This window comes from Myotis yumanensis, unplaced genomic scaffold, assembly GCF_028538775.1.
Source record: "Myotis yumanensis isolate MYYU_CA2020_CCGP unplaced genomic scaffold, mMyoYum1.0.hap1 SCAF_3, whole genome shotgun sequence".
Lineage (NCBI taxonomy): Eukaryota > Metazoa > Chordata > Mammalia > Chiroptera > Vespertilionidae > Myotis > Myotis yumanensis.
In genome coordinates, this window is record NW_027223754.1 from 176,310,535 (window position 1) to 176,327,832 (window position 17,298).

The 17,298-nt window shown below is 40.9% G+C and overlaps 1 non-coding gene across 1 annotated transcript; it reads left to right on the forward strand.

Moving 5' to 3' along the window:
* Positions 1-16,879: 16,879 nt before the first annotated feature.
* Positions 16,880-16,986, forward strand: LOC139007744 (U6 spliceosomal RNA). The gene has a single exon (XR_011470908.1). It is a non-coding gene; the product is annotated as a U6 spliceosomal RNA (small nuclear RNA).
* The last annotated feature ends 312 nt before the right edge of the window (positions 16,987-17,298 follow it).

Sequence of the window (17,298 nt, forward strand, 5' to 3'; positions counted from 1 at the left end):
TCTAGTGCAACATATAGGTTAAAACACTTGCATATGTGATCCTAGCAAGTATTTAAAAATTACATAGCTACCTAAAACCCCTTTGAATTATGAGATAAAATGAATAGACAAAGTTATGCTTCTGGGATACAGAAGCTAAAGCATAAAAGGTTTAGTACCTTGACAAAGATCCCCAGGGTAAGAGAAGTTCGGAGTGAGAAACAGAATCAGGTCTCTCTAGTCTAGATAGCCTCCGTTAAAAAAACTTCCTAGAGAGATTTCTGAACTGGGATAACTGTGCTTGATATACACTTCCCTAAGGAATGTTTATTCTTCGTACTATAATTTTTCCAGACATGTTGCCTTAGAAGGCAAGTTTGACTGGCAGGAGACAAGAGATGCCTCACTGACAAATTTGCATGCAACAGGTGGCAGGGGAGGAATTGGGGGAACTTCATAAATATGTAAACACAAAGGCAAAGAGAAAGTGTATTGTTGGCAAGATAAGTAGAGCCAATAGTGGGTTGGAGTAGAAGGAAGAAGATCAGGCTTTTCTCTTTAGCATTTTGGTTTTTAATTTCTTAATGTGTGTAACTCCTAGTTTGTATTATGTTGCTTATAGATGAGTAGGAAAAACATTGAGCAATTTTATATGCACAAATGGGCAGCTCAGCTTTAAAATAATTCATGATATAACTTACTTTCTAGAAAACAGAAGTGCTTCAAATGTGATTCACGTTTAAGTTTGGGCTTTCTAGACAATCCTTTACTCTAAGCCTCATAAATTTCCTCAGCTTCCTCAAATTGCTCTTTAAAAAAGTAGGAAAAAGAAAATAAAACTTGTTTGAATTTGTCCTACTGAAAAAATAATTAAAACTACAGTCTACTGCAGGCAGCCAGTCCATTAGTCAATGTGAATAAAACCATTCTCTTGCATTAAACTTGACATCTTTATTTTCATTATTTATAAGCATTCATTGCCTGCCAACAGTATATGGAGCTCTGCATAGATCATAAAAAAGAATTTTTGCCCAAGAGATTTTACATTAAATAAGATGAAATAAGTGTATTTTATATAGCACCTGCCATACAATAGCATCTGACCAATGATCATATTGCTTCCATAAGGTATTTTAAATAAGGAAAGAGAAAAAGGTATGAAGATTTGTATAATCTGTGGAAACTAGTGTCTAGCCGTGTACCGTGACCAGGTTCTGTAACTCTGTGGGGGTGCATTACAAGATCATGGATTTAAAAATGTGTATAAATGGTACTAACAGCAGATGACTGCTTCCTAAATCATCAAGAGCACTTCCCATGTCCTGCAGAGTTTGCCTTAGAGGTATGGTCACATGGCTGGGTGCATTTTACTGAGCTGAACTTGAAGATCTAGAGAAGTCACAGTCCCACAGTACATTGCAGCTGTCACCAGTGTGAGCTTCCTGCCGAGCCCCGTGTATTTTACTTCTGAGGCATTGTTTGGGTCACTGTCATTTTCTTCATAGATAGACCTGATCAGTGATCAATGTTACCTGATATTAACAAAACAGTTTCCCTTCATCTCACTGACCAGGCTTGACTAAGGCCATGCTGTGGTTCATGTTTAAGCCTGAGCTTTCTACTCAGTTCTTTATTGCAGCCTGATACATTGCCTCAGCTTCCTCAAATTGCTCTTTAAAAGAGAATAAAAAAGAAAATACATGATAAAAAACCCTGACTAAAATCAACTCTAATGGGAGAGGGAAGGTCAAATGGGAGAACTAACATTACTGACACCTACTATATACCAGGTACTGTGATAAACACTTACCATGCTGTGCTTGCATTTTTGTCAACATTAACTATGTTACCTCAACATTAACATCTATACCTCATGTCCATGTTACTAACTGTAAATCCAGCTATTAAGATTCTTGGAGTCTTATTTCCCAACAACTGTTTGAATGCATCATCTACTGCACATGGAAAATGGATGGCCTATTAGTTCTTTTTTTGCACATACATATCTCTTTCATTGGCACATCTAGAAGAAAAGAGTTGACACAGAACTAATTTCTCAATGACCTGAGTACAACCTCATCTCCCTAGAGGTCATGACCTTCCTTATCAGGCGACCTTCTAAGGCTTCAGAAAGAAAAAAGGCAAGACATTGTGATGCTTGGGCTGGTGAGTAGAGTGGCTGCTGTCATCCGCACTTTAGTGAGCAGACTGGGGCTCTGTCCCTGGAGGCAGTCACATTTCCTTTTAAAAGAACAACGAAGAGAGCCAATTACATGCTCTGTCTCATGAAGGTTTACCTGACTTTGCAGATACAAAGTCCCTCTGTCCTAAAATAGCACTTAGAGTGATGTCATGCTCAGAGAGAAAGGCCACAAGCTGAGGCCTATGTGAAAGGACATCTGGCTCTCTGGACACACCCGGGCCTAACCAAGCACATCTCTAAGATGGAAAAGGGCTCAACGTATTTGCTTGAAAAGACTAACCTTTAAGATGTGTGAGGCTTTTCTTCTCAGCCCAGTAACTCCCAATAAAAAAGGGTACTGACTACCTTTGGAACAGTGACTGCTCCACTGCGGCTGTTAAGGATGGGCAGTGCTTAAAGTTGCTTTTTAAAATCATTTCAAATGTTCATAGTTTCTTTTATCCTACCTTGCACAATTTGTACAGTTCTCTGGGGAGGTTTTCTTTCTTCTTCTTCTTCTTTTTATAATAGAAAATCTTTTTAATTTTTTTTTTTTAGATTTCTCTTTATCTATTTTTAAATTTTTTGTTGATTAAGTTATTACATATGTGTCCTTATCCTCACATTACCATCCCCCCCAACTCATGCCCTCACCCCCCTGTTGTCTTTGTCCATTGGTTAGGCCTATATGCTTGCATATAAGTCCTTTGGTTGATCTCTCCCCCTTACCCCTGCCCTCCCCTACCTTCCCTCTGAGGTTTGACAGTCTGATCGATGCTTCTCTGTCTCTGGATCTGTTTTTGTTCATCAGTTTATGTTGTTCATTATATTCCATAAATGAGTGAGATCATGTGATATTTATCTTTCTCTGACTGGCTAATTTCACTTAGCATAATGCTCTCCAGTTCCATCCATGCTGTTGCAAATGGCAAGAGTTCCTTCTTTTTTACCGCAGCGTAGTATTCCATTGTGTAATTTGTACCACAGTTTTTTAATCCACTCATCTACTGATAGGCACTTAGGCTGTTTCCAAAATCTGGGGAGGTTTTCTGTGGGTGAGGGTGCTCATGAAGACCCTTTACTTGGGACATTTCCTTAGCCCAAGGCTGGAGCACACTGAACCATTGCAGTTCACCAGGACCAACCTGTGCTTCCCACCCGGGCAGGATTCCCTCACTGACCCACCTCTAAATCCCACCTTCAGCACCTCTTCCTCTGTGGACTCTTCCTCGCTGCCCCCGCTGCAGGTCTTTGGCACCCCTCTGCCCGCCGGGATCGGTCACTTCCCAGCTAATATCACAGGCATTGTTGCCTCTCCTGAGGGCAGGAGCAGGCCTCACACCTCCTAAGCCAGAGAGTGCACACAACTAAACATGGGATGTTTAGTCTGGCCCACGAAATGAGTAAACATTTAAAAATTAGTTGCAAAGATTGAGAAATTTTACATAAAATTCCAGCCTTTGATTTCTCTAGAAAAAAATGGAAGATCTGACATCTCAAGACTCAGCCTTCCATAGGCACCATTACAGAAGCTGACTCTCCATTAAATGAGGCACAGGCGCTGCATTTGATTTAAATAACCCTCCCGTGGGTGCCGGAATGTGGGGCTTCTTGCTTCCGCAGGCTTTGCACGAGGTGCCCAAACTCATAGTTGAACGGACCACAGAGACAGCGCAGCAAGCTTATGTCCTCATTCACTAAGTCGCCTTGTTCATTTCTAGCTTCTGCCCCATTCTGAGGGCCTTGTAAACAGCCTGAGTAAATGTTTGACAACACGAAGTCCCTCTCACCACACCCAGGCCTGTCAGGGTGGAACCAGGTGTCCTGGAGAAGTCTATTTTAATTTTTCTTAAAAAAAAAAAAAGCCCTCTGGGGGTGTAGCTTCTTATCCCGAGCCATGCCCCTCCCCTATCTACTGGTTAAATATATGATAAGAACACTTATTTTATAAGCTTTTAGACATCAAACTATACGTTTTCACAAATAAGATCATGTCAGCGTTTTTTTTTTTTTTCTCCAGCTTTCCATGACAGCTGGCAAAATTGAGTTAACTAGAACTACTGAGGTTCCACCATCATGAAACAATGTCATGACGCCACAGCACAGTTCTGAAGGGCAGATGAAAGCCAGTGGCCCAGCACAAGGCCCACGGCCATATTCTCAAGATGCTCTGAGTATGGACATGTTTCATAACCTCATGCCAACTTGCTACTACTGACTATTCAACTAGAAAAATGAAAAGGGGAATGCAGAGTGATAATTAGATTAACATTTTCTCAGAAATGGCACCTTTAGCTTGTGAATAAAAATGTATTAGAGAGGCACATCAAGTATTGTCATGATTCAAATGTCATCCCATCTTACTAGACCTGTTATCATGAACTCACACAGTGGCACAGTAGCATCAAATGTGCTTTAAAAAAATCTATGGATACTTTAAATTTTAAAGGCATTATTTAAACTAAACTCTGTTTCCCGAAAAGTTATATTAAAATCAGTTCCCTGACATTGTAACTTTCAGAAGCAAAATTCAACACTAAATAACAGAGCAATTACTGGCTTTAATTTTATTCCCCCCCCCCCCCCACATTTTTGCTGATTAAAATAGGTGAAGACATCATCTTTTTTCACCTAAGATGTTTTGCTCCTATTTCTGAATTGGATTTCAATTTCAAAGTTTTAATGATAACAAGGGACCCCTAAACGATCATTCACAATAAGAGCAAATAATCTCTTCAGTCTCAGAACTCTGGTTCATTGGAAAGTGGTCTCAGTAGCCAGCTTTCTTCACTTTCTGTCATGATTCTAAATTTCTAGGAGTGGTTAAAGCTCTACTTATAAAATGCGTGAAGGGGAACCACTGAAGGAGGGAAAAATCCGATATTGATATGATTTACACAAAGCTTATTTTTGTAATCTCTGGGAAGGCAATGCATTATTTTTAAGTAGCCTAGTCCAATTTTTTAGTATTTTTGAATAGTCTAACAATTTTTAAGCAGTCAATTTCAAACAAGTTTGTTTTCTACTTAATTCATCAAATTAGAAGGTTCTGAACCAAGTCTGGCCATTTGCATTCTCAGTTGACACTGTGAGCTCAGAAGGAAAAGATGGGATACATATAGGACATGTTTGATTACAAACGCGTCTGACCAGCAGAACAGTTGTTGTGAGCAAGGGAGCATCCCTGAAAGGAGTCACTCACACACGTGTGTGTCTTTCCACGGTGCCAGGTTTATCAGGGGAGACCTCCCCAATAAGCCAGTAGAGTCACACGTGGAGGACACACAGAGGGGGAGCTTCGAGATAGAGGTGAGCAGAGCGAGGGTCCAGTGTGAAGTCCCTGTCGCTGGTGAGGATGGCAGGTGGAAAGGCGGGCATTGGCCTCAACCAGGTGGCTGAGTGGCAGCACGTGTCTGGTGGAGTGGAAGTCTGGCAGGGCTCCTAGCGTGACCCATGGTACAGACAAGCTCCAGCGCTGGGTGGTTGGAGCTCTCAGTTCTCATAGCCCACAAGGGGCAGAGGTCCTGCTCATATCGGTGTCCAGATGGAGTCCTTACCCGAGTGTTGAGACTTGAGGTTTTGGGCATTCCAGGCCCCTTGCAAAGGCATTATTGTTATACCCCATGACCTCAGGTTTTTGTTTTTTTGTTTGTGTGTGTGTGTGTGTGTGTGTGTTGTTGTTGTTAATCCTCATCCAAGGATATTTTTCCATTGATTTTTTAAAAGAGAGTAGAAGGGAGAAAGGGAATGGAGGAGAAAGAGAGAGAGAGAGAGAGAGAGAGAGAGAGAAATGATGTGAGAGACACATCGATTGGTTACCTCTGCATGTACCCTGACTAGAGTGGAGATTGAACCTGTAACCCAGGTACATGCCCTTGACCAGAAATCAAACCTGCCACCCTTTGGTGCGCAGGCTGATGCTCTAACCACTGAGCATGCCAGTCAGGGCCCCCATGACCTCAGTTTGACACAGCCCTTGACATAACGGTCATGGCTGGCAGCAACTCCAAGTTGGACTGTCAAAAGCATTCCAAAAGTCTGCTGCTCTTCCTCTAAGCAGCAGTCCCGACAGCCATGCTGCCTGCTGTACACAGAGTCTCCAGCCAGTCACCGCCTCACCACGAATCAGCCACGGGGACAGCACCTGAGGGGCAGCCTTCCGCCTGGGCTTCTCCTGTGGGCGGGAAACCTCTGCAGGTGGTGAAAATGAATGGGAGCCACGGGGAGGGAACAGGCCATACGAAGCACTCCTTTCTGATGTCAGCATCACCTGCTCTGGCATGCTTTTTATCTTGAGGAAGCAGAAGTGCAAAGTCCACCTTCTGAAGAAGGTAAAGGACCGTGGGCCACGCCAAAGTCCCGGGATAGCCAAGGCTAATGAGAGTGTGGAGGCCTTGCTGGTCGTATGCTGAACGGCCAAGGCCACTCTGAACACAGCTGCAAGGCCACAGCGACCTCACGGTACGCGGTGCCCTTCTGTAGCCAAAATGACTTATGTCATGGTTGGTAACTAGCCTTCTTTGTTTAAGGAGTAGAATACCTGGTACTGACCAGCTCATGAGCGAGAGAGGAGAGAAGAGCCTGAGCTGAGCTCTGGTACTGTTCCGTGTAAGGCTGAGAGCTCACAGAGAACTCAGCTATACCTACCATGTTAACCAGCCAGTATGCTGAGAGAGAAGCTCCGAGGTAGTTACTATGTGAGGCTCCAGACACTGGGCAGGGGAGACAGGAGAAGCTGCTGAGCCAGAGACTTCAGATACCGCTGTGATATGAGGCGGGGAGTTTAGAGGCAGCATGCGGCTGCTCAGATAATAGCTGTAGGTACAGAGGCTATTCGGGTGCTACTGCTTTGTGGGAAAGATGTCTTTGTTGAGCAGCCTGTGTATGGCTGTGGCTGTGGTCTTGGCTGTGAAGAACTGTTTTGTCTGGTGGCTATATGGCCACTGGCTTCTGCAATAAAGACTCATCCTTATACACCCACCACTTTTCATGGCTTCTCCGTCTAAACCTGGCGTCTAAGAAGGGGCTCGGACTCGGCACCTGTCCCTAGTGAACAGAAGATAAAGGAGGAACTTGGACTAAGTTCCCAGCAGTTAGTGTAGCGATAGGGTTTGAGAAGGAACCTACTCTGGTGTAGTCGGGAAGAATTTAGAAAAATATATGGACGTAGAGCAACTCAGAGCCCCAGAGCTCCGGCAATGCTCTTGCTGCATCTGACAAGGACTCCTGAAAGTTCTTTTCTCTCTTGGACAACTGATAGCAGTTGGAAAACGTTTCTTGTGACTTGGGTGGCAAAAGCTTGGAGGAGAAATGAACATTTGTTGAATGGATCTTGTAAGATAACATACAGAAGCGATAGGGTGTGGAATTCAAAGCGAATGAAGGGGAGATGGGCTTGGGGGCTGCCATCCCTGGAAACGGGCCTGGTGTCCTGACTTCACCCTCATGCACCTGAACTACCTCCTGGAAATCCTTTCCCTCGGGTTTGTAGCACCTGGAATCCCGAGTTATCTCTCCAACAGCCAGTTGACTTTCTTAGTTACCACCTCTCTAGGAAATTGAGGATCAATGGAAGTTCCCGTTTATGCTAATTATTTCTCTAAGAAGCCTGTGATTCAAGGCCCACCAATTAAGAAAAACAAAGCAGAGATACTGCTGCTTTTATGCTCTCCACAAAACAGTTCCCCCCACTCATCTGTCATGAAGTGGGCATTTTATGAGAAATGCTTTTCAGTATTTGCTCACTGGTTCATCTTTCCCACGGTTGTAATTTAACCTGGCATTCTTCCCACCCACCTACCCAGCAACTGTCCCCCCTTCCCCCAATCTGAGGTTTTCTCAGCACCCAGCAGAGTGTGACAAACACAACACAGTGACAATTTAAGCAAGAGAGAAATAACACTTTAAAGAGGAAATGCCAAGGCTTGTAAAAGTTAAAGGAAATGTGACATGAGCCATGAGCCACAAACACAGAGAGACAGCAGTCAGGAGACCATGAAAATGGAGGTGGTGGGAGGAGGAAGAGAGAGAGAGAGAGAGAGAGAGAGAGAGAGAGAGAGAGAGGGGAAAACCATGTGGTTAATTGCAGCGTCCTGTTTATCCAGATCCACATCATCCCAGACAGGTTTGCTTTCATTTCCTATCCTTCCAGGAACACTGTCCTTCTCTCTGTTCCTGGAATCCTTAAAGTGAAATACAGGTTATTTCAACTTGCCCAGAGAGGCATGAGTGTCTGAAAATATCCAAAGCATCATCCTTGTAGATGGAGAAATTGACCCTGGATACTGCTCTTAGATTTAATTGGTCCAATTTGCTTTTTTATTCTTGTGCTGGGTGAAGTCATATACCAAAATTCACGAAACGAAAACATTTGATTGAATGCGCTATTAAATGAATAGCTTTTAAACACAGTTCACAACCTGAGACTAGTAATAATTTATAGGTGGTCAGAGTCATAAAGAATGTTGACTTTTTCCCTTTTACTCTTGGCGACTATTTCCTTGGGCAGAACTAGGGAGCTTATAGTGTTTGTGTGCTTGTAAATGTTTAAAAGTCTATCTGTGAGTTTGGGTAACAGCCAGTTCTCAGAACTTAAGAAACATCGAAGGAGAATCTGTAAGTCAGAGACCACCCCCTTTCCTAGTCCAATAATTTACTTTCCTTTCTCAGTGTTTAATTTAAAAAAAAAAATTCTTTGCTGCTTTTTGACACAGTGATGCTGACACCGTCTGTTTGACAAGGTTTAGTCTTTAACTCCTATGACAATGCACAGTCATTGTTCTCTTACATGAGCTCCCTTCCTCTTCCCTTCCCTGCTCCACCAAACCTCATTACCTGTTATTTTTATGACCTTCGGCCAGCCAGTTCATTCTGTGCACCTCATCTGCACAATGAGAAGTTTACTAATATGCCTGCAAGGTTTATCTTCCAAAATTATTCTCCATTTTGCTCTAGCTGGTTTGGCTCAGTGGATAGAGTGTTGGCCTGCACACTGAAGGGTCTTGGGTTCAATTCCAGTCAAGGGCACGTACCTAGGTTGCAGGCTGTATGTATGGCCCTGGTCAGGGTTCATGTGGGCGACAACCAATGGATGTGTCTCTCTCACAGCAATGCTTCTGTCTCTCCCCCTGCCTCCCACTCTGTCTAAAAATCAATGGAAAAATATCCTCAGGTAAGGATTAACAAAATAAATAAACAAATAAATAAATAATAAATTAAAAAGTTATTCTTCATTTTCATTCACTCTCCTGAGAAATTTGCCTGTTTGATTTTTATTGTTTACATATAAAAAATCACAAATCTATATTTCCAGCCTCAATTTCTCTTGCTTTCAATTGTCCATATGCCATTACAATATAAATGTCCCATTAACATCAAGTTGGACACTGCCGGTGGAAGTGAAAATTGGTACTCTCTTTTGGAAGCAAATTAATATTGTGTCTTAAGAGTCATGAAACATATTCATAAATGTTGACTCAGGACTTCTAGAAATTCATCATAAGAAACAGTTCAAGATATATTTTTGGAAAGCCTGTAAACACAAGTATGTTTATATTGATAGCAATCTACATGACCAATAGCAAGGGAATTAAGTCACTTAAGATAAATTTATTTAATAAATACTAAAAAAACCCCTATTAAAATGTTTTAGTTCCATGTAGCCACACGGAAAATATGTGCAATGATATATATATTGTAATGTAATATAATAGTGTATAAAATGAACCATCTCCAAGGTTCCTGCAGGAAATATACCAAAATGATTATCATTATGTGACAGGTGGCAGATCAGATGAGAGTTTTTATTTTGTGTTCCTTATCCAAGCCTGCAATTATATTTTTATGCCATTTGTGTAACTGAAAAAAAAATCAATATGGAAAGCTGATCTAATTTCCAAGATTTTCCTAAAAATCTTGCTTCTCCCTGGCTTCCTTGTGGCTCACAGTAGCCACCTGTCTTCTCAGTCCTCTAGGAGTTCTGCTCTGGAATTCTTAATTTTCTGATTCTCTTTTCCTTTCACCTCTCATACTCCAACTATCCTCAAGTGCAGTGGAATCTTCTTCTCAGCAGATTTTACTCATCACCACCCTCTGCCCAAATCCAAGCTCTTAACCACTCTAGCAAGAATGTATTTAACAGCCCTCAATACCTTACATAGTTCCTCTCCTCATAAACCTACCTTTGTTCCCTATTACCTACCAATTTCAAGTTTGGACTCCACTGTTGATCTTACTACCCTTTTCTATATATCCACTGTTCAACTTCTTGTCTTGTATTATAAATATCTCCATCTCAAATTCTCTACTTTGGCTAGAAAACTCTGCTAAGTTGCAGTTCCATGTTTAAAAAAAACTTTTTTAAAAAATTTATTCCAGAGAGGAAGGGAGAGGGAGAAAGAGATAGAAACATCAATGATGAGAGAGAGTCACTGATGGGCTGCTTCCTGCATGGCACCCACTGGGGTTTGAGCCTGCAACCCAGGCATGTTCCCTGACCAGGAATCGAACCATTACCTCCTGGTTCATAGGTTGATGCCCAAGCATTGAGCAACACCAGCTGGGCTGCACTTTCATGCTTTGTACTCATCAATCTTCTTTCTAAGTGTCCTAATGAAATTCAAGTGTGATAAAGTGTTTGAAAAGTGGCACACAAACATTAGGTAATGTGTTCTTATGGATAGCATAATCCCTAAAGAATTATGGCTAGTGGCTAATATTTTTTCTAAATTTTAAAAATTTTGCAAAAACAGATTTAAAAATAACAGACTAGTGAACATAATATTAGTCATAGACAAAATACTAGGAAGGATTATGACACTCACAGTTTTGTTGTCACTGACGACAAGAAATGGCAGACAGCAAAGCAAAAAGAACAAGGCATTTCAGACTCACTTTGATAAAGTCCACTAGCCTCTATCAGGGGGATGCTTTCAGCACAGTATTTGACTAAGTAACCTTGACAGCTTTGTAGACAAGACTAAGAAATGTGAGCTGGATAATAATTACTTGGGTGAATTCATAGCTGGTTAAAAACTATACCAAGAATCTTGATTAAGAGAGAGATTAACTTGGAAAGAGGGCATGAATCTATCTTGTACTGATCTCTTTAGCATTTTTATCAATAACTTAAATAATCAGAAAATATTTACATCAAATTTGCCCAATTAAAATAGCTACAAAAGGATTGTTTACACAATGAATGTCAGGAAAAGATAGAAAAATAAGTCCCCCAAAGCCTAAAATTTTGGATTAATCTCAAGAAGATGAAATAAAGTAGAGGTAAATATGAATCCTTCAACTCAGGTATAAGAAATTGGCTACACGACTGCCAGATGGGTGAGGCTTGGTTTAACAGAAGTCCACGTGAAAAAAGAAAACATCAGAGGTTTCAGTTGACTGAGCCCCAAAGTCATATGGAGGCAAAACCCCCCAAAACAGCCTTTTTGAGTAGAATAATGATATAGGGCCCAGAGCCAGGGAAGCCAATATTTCACTTTACTCTAAATGTACTGAGCCAGAGCTTAAGAAAAATATTTTAATTTGAGGTGCATTATTTATTCATTTATTCTTTTAAATCTTCACCCGAGGATATGTTTATTGATTTTAGAGAAGGAGGAAGGGAAAGAGAGAGAAAAACATCGATTGGTTGCATCTCGCACCCACAACCTTTTGGTGCATGGGACAATGCTCCAACCGCCTGAGCCACCTGGCCAGGGCTGCATTATTTCTTTTAATTTTCATTATATATTATGAAACAAGCTGTTACGGGTAGAATTGTGTTCTCCCCAAATTTATATATTGAAGCCCCTACAGGGGCTTCCAAGACAGGGCCTTTGAAAAGGTGACTAAGTTAGGCCGCTAGAGCAGACTCTACTCCATGATGCCTGGTCTTATTATAAGAAGAACATAGGGAGATACCAGAGATGCACATGCACAGCGAAAGACCATGTCAACAGGTGGCCACCTGCCAGCCAAGGTGAGGGGCCTCAGAAGAAATCAACTTAGAAGACATCTTGATCGATCTTGGACTTCTAGGCTCCAGAACTCTGAGAAGATACATTTCTATTCTTTAAGCCACTTGGTCTGTGGTCTTTTATGGAAGTCCATAGGTCAGGATGTTTTTCCGAAGTAATGAGCAAAGCCTGAACTAATTAGTCCATATTTGTTGAATGAATGGCTAAAATCAAAATGATTGAAAAGGTGTTCAAGTAGGTACCATCAGTTCACACCCTCTCCCATTAGCTGCAGGTCTGAGTTAGCCCACATGAGCCACAGACAAGAATACCCTGCATCCTTTTGAAATTAATGTGAAACCAAGGGCCACACATTCAAAGTCTCAAAGCTTCTGCTAAGGGTGTTCAGTTCACACTGATGAAACTATTAGGGTTAAATAATATCCTGGTTAAATGGCATCAGCAGTTTAGAGTAAAAACAGCTGCAGGGTTTGGCAATATTATTACCTTTTGGCATCTGCTAGTTCCTTGTCTGTTAAATAGTCCTCAGGTGATGATCTAGAATCCTCTATGACAGGCTCCTAAATTTTTTCACATATTATAATCATGGAGAGTTTAAAAAACTCCTAATGACCAGGCCACACCCATATCAATCCAGATATCTGGGGGAGGAGCTGGGCAAAAATATTTTTAAAGGGATCCCTAGATTATCCTATTGTGTAGCAACGTTTGGGAACCACTGCTCTCTGACCCCCTTAGATGAGTAATCCCCAAATTTGAGGGCATAAGAATCACACGAAGTACTCGCTAAAATTCAGAGTCCTGAAGAGTTTCAGTAGGTCTGGGATGGGGCCCTAGAAATTGGCATAGGTGGTCATTTGTCACATTGAGAAACACTGCCTGAGTAAGCGTGCAGGGTTTGGGCCCATCAATTAATGCTTAATGTCAGATTAAATTGAACAAGATGCTAAAAGCTAAAGAAAAGATTCAAGAAGACTCCTAGGACAATGAGCCAAGGCCAAAGATCACAGTGGCTGGCTGGCTGGCTGGCTTGTTCCAACACCATACCTCTGGTTGCCAAGGTGACATGAGGTGGCTGGAGTTATTTGATGCCTAAATAGTCTCCTATAGTCTACAAAATGCACCCCCACCCCTGCACTTGTCTTTAATGTCAACTGTTTTTTGACAGTTGGGGGTGACGATGGGAAATGCTGCAATAGGAAGAAGTGATCTGTTCTGCATGTTCACTGTGAGCTAGTTCCCATGGTCTCCAAATAGGTATCATGACATGGATAAAACCTCCTACTACTTTAAAGACCCACTCTCTAAATACTCCCCAGGAATCTCCAGAAGGTGGAGAGTTGGGGGTAGGGTAGGACATGGCAGGACTAACTTCACCATGTGTTTTGTAAAAACAACACTTACTAGAAATCAGACCCCATTCAAAGGATATAAATGTTTTCATGAAACATTTGTAGTTTCCAAAGGGATTTTCCCTTTGTTTACCAGCAGTGACACTGCCTTCCCATGTGTTGAGTAAAAGCATTTTTGTCACCCCAGTTTTTTGTCTGTTTCAATAAAAGAAGTTTAGAAAAAGCAAATAAAGATTTACCACACTTTCCCACCCAGCAATTAAGGACTTGTTACTGTGTCCATTTAGGATGAGTTTCCAGCATTCCCTGTCTAAGGTTTCATGGTATTTTCATTTAAACTGAAAACAGATGCTTTGAAAAAGTATTGGTGTTTGGGGAGAATATAAGAAACGGCAATTACAGAATTAAATGGATTTAGCAAACCACTTGGTGGCAGTAAATGCCCTAGTAACTGCAGTCGGAATCTGAACTCCTGGGAGGGCTTCTCAATTTCTGTTTCTTTGTGTTGTCTTATTATTATTATTATTATTATTATTATTATTCCCCAAACAATGTCTCTCTCAAATGAAGAAGTGTGCTTTCTTCTTTTTTCCTAACTGACTGAATTATACATAAAGATTAGACATTGTGACTCTTTAAAAAAAATGGAATTTTGAGAGTTAAATGATAAAAAGTCTGAATGAGAGACTCTTGTATCTTGTTAGAGCACCCATCCAGCCTGAATAACCACTCACCTGTTATGTACAGAGAGAAGAAAATTTGATTACGTTCTGTGTAGCCTATGTGTTCAATATGTTACAATAACTTGCAAAAACATCTATTGTTCTACATGAACACCTTTCAACTTTCTCCAAAAATTTGTCATGGTACCGTCTTCATCTTTTGTCCTTTTTAAGGCAAGAGGGGGTGTGCCTAAAAATGTAATTTAATATATGAGTAACTAGATTAGGTGTCAACATATTTGGAATGAAAACATTTGAGTTTGGTCAGTGAAAAACTGTGATAGACTGGTTATTGATGACGTAAGTGGGTTTAATAGTTATGCTAGTCCTGGTAAAAATGACAAGTCATGTGAGTTTTTAGAACACTGAGCCCCAGTCCAGGACTGGTCAGTAACTGGCTGTGTAAGCCTGGGCAGGCCATGTGGTCTCCCAAAGCCTCTGTTCCTCATCTGAAAATTGGGTTGGGCAGAAAGACCCTAAGTGCATCCATTGGAAATACAATGGAAATATATCATCTAGTTTAGGAGGGGAGTCTTCTGAATAGACTCTATACACAAACTATATGTTAGAACTTTCTGGAGACTACAAATTCTTAATATATGGTGATAACAAATGAAACATTTTTCAGGTCAAAAATCACAGCAAGAGAGGAAATCAGTTGTTCCTCTCTCGCTTGGAGAATCCGTTACAACATCATGTTTGGGTCCCTGCAGCAGCAGCGAGAGGCAGCCCAGGAGCCCAGCCTGTGTGGTGTGATCAGAAAAGCTTTGGAGCTCTTCACTCTCCCCTGCTGCAGATGGAGGAATACAGGGGCTTCCCGACTTATGATGGGGTTTCACTCCAATAAACCCATCATAAATAGAAAATATTGTAAGTCAAAAATGCATTTATACCTACCTCATAGCCCAGCCCAGCCTACCTTAAACATGCTCAGAACACTTACATGAGCTACAGTTGGGCAAAATCACTTCATGCCCACCATCATGAGAGAGTATTATACCGCATTTTTGTAGCCTGGGAAAGATCACAATTAATATTCAAAGTTTAGTTTCTACTGAATGCATTGCTTTCACACCATTGTAAAGTTGAAAATTGTAAGTTGAACCATCATAAGTCGGGGATCATCTGTAGAATTATTTCAAAGTTCTGATTCTGGCCCTGGTTGGTGTTCTCAAAGCTTAGAGCATTGGCCTACACACCAAAGAGTCTCAGGTTTGATTCCCGGTCAAGGGCATGTGCCTGGGTTGCAAGTTCAATCCCCGGGCCTGGTCAGGGCAAGAGCAAGAGGCAACCAATTGATGTGTCTCTCTCATGTTTATGTTTCTCTCTCTTTCTCCTCCCTCCCTCCCTTCCACTTTCTCTATAATTCAATGGAAAAAATATCCTTGGGTGAGGATTAATAGAAATAAATAAATAAATAAAAGTTCAGACTCTGCACAGATAAGAAAAGAAGTGGAGATGACACACATAAAAGGCCTCACATGGGGTCTGAGAGGAAGTACTCTGTAATTTTAGTTCCAACCCTGTCCTTATTTGCTACTTTGAAATACTTTGTATTCACTAGATCTTTGAGGCCACTGCTTCTAAATCCCAGCAGTGCCACATTATGGATTTTTTCTTCATAGGTAGAGCCAGTTCTGTTAAGGGTGACTTGTAATGGACAAGGTGAAAAGTTAGTCGCAAATTTAAATTAATGTATGAAAATATTTATGCTAACCCATTCTATGACTGGAAGAAAAGAATTAAAAATAGTGCTCATCGACAGTAAACACACCAGCAGAAAACATACAGCTTTAATTATACTTAATGATCAAAGGCTAAAATTGGGAACAAGGAAAGGACGTCTATTCTTAGCACTTACACTCAATATTGTGCTGGAGGTCTTAGTCCGGAGAATAAGGCAAGAGAAAAAATTTAAAAGTACACAGATTAGACAAGAGGTAAATGGTCTTTATTCACAAATGGCATGATTGTATATGTAAAAAAATCCCAAGCACTCTACCAAGACAATAATAAAACCTACTAACACTAGCAAGTCAATTTAGCAAGCTTGCCAGATAGAAGATTAATATACTAAGATTGTCTTCCTATACACTAGCACTAAACAATTAAAAAAGGAATTTCAAAGATGCCATTTAAGTAGCATAAAACTATTTAGGGAAAATTTTAGCAAAATTATAGAACTTCTATATTGAAAATATAAAAACTTACTGAGAGAAAGAAATGCTAAACAGATGGAGAGATAAACCATGCTTATAAGTTGAAAAACTCATATTGGTGAGATGTCATTATTCCCAAATTGATCCAGAGAGTTGATAAAATTCCAATCAAAATCTGAGGAGTTTTTTTTTTAATAAATATATTTTATTGATTTTTTACAGAGAGGAAGGGAGAGGGATAGAGAGTTAGAAACATTGATGAGAGAGAAACATCGATCAGCTGCCTCCTGCACACCCTCTCCTGGGGATGTGCCTGCAACCAAGGTACATGCCCCTGACTGGAATAGAACCTGGGACCCTTCAGTCCGCAGGCTGACGCTTTATCCACTGAGCCAAACCAGTCAGGGCTCTGAGGAGTTTTTTTATAGAAACTGACAAATTGGCTCTCAAATATACATGGAAATGCAAAATATGTAGAATGGCCAAACAATCTTGAAGGACTTAACTGCTTGTGCTCGCTTCGTCAGCACATTTACTAAAATTGGAATGATACAGAGAAGATTAGCAAGGCCCCTGTGCAAGGATGACATGCAAATTCATAAAGCGTTTCATATTTTTAAGGAACCCTAGTGCACTGCTGGTGGGAACGCAAACTGGTGCAGCCACTGTGGAAGATAGTATGAAGTTTCCTCTAAAAGTTAAAAATGGAACTCCCATTTGACCCAGTGATCCCACTTCCAGGACTATATCCCAAGAAACCAGAAACACCAATCAGAAAGGATATATGCACCCCTATGTTCACAGCAACACAATTTACAATAGCTAAGATTTGGAAACAACCTAAGTGCCTATCAGCAGATGAGTGGATTAAAAAACTGTGGTACATCTACACAATGGAATACTACGCCGCTATAAAAAAAGAAGGAACTT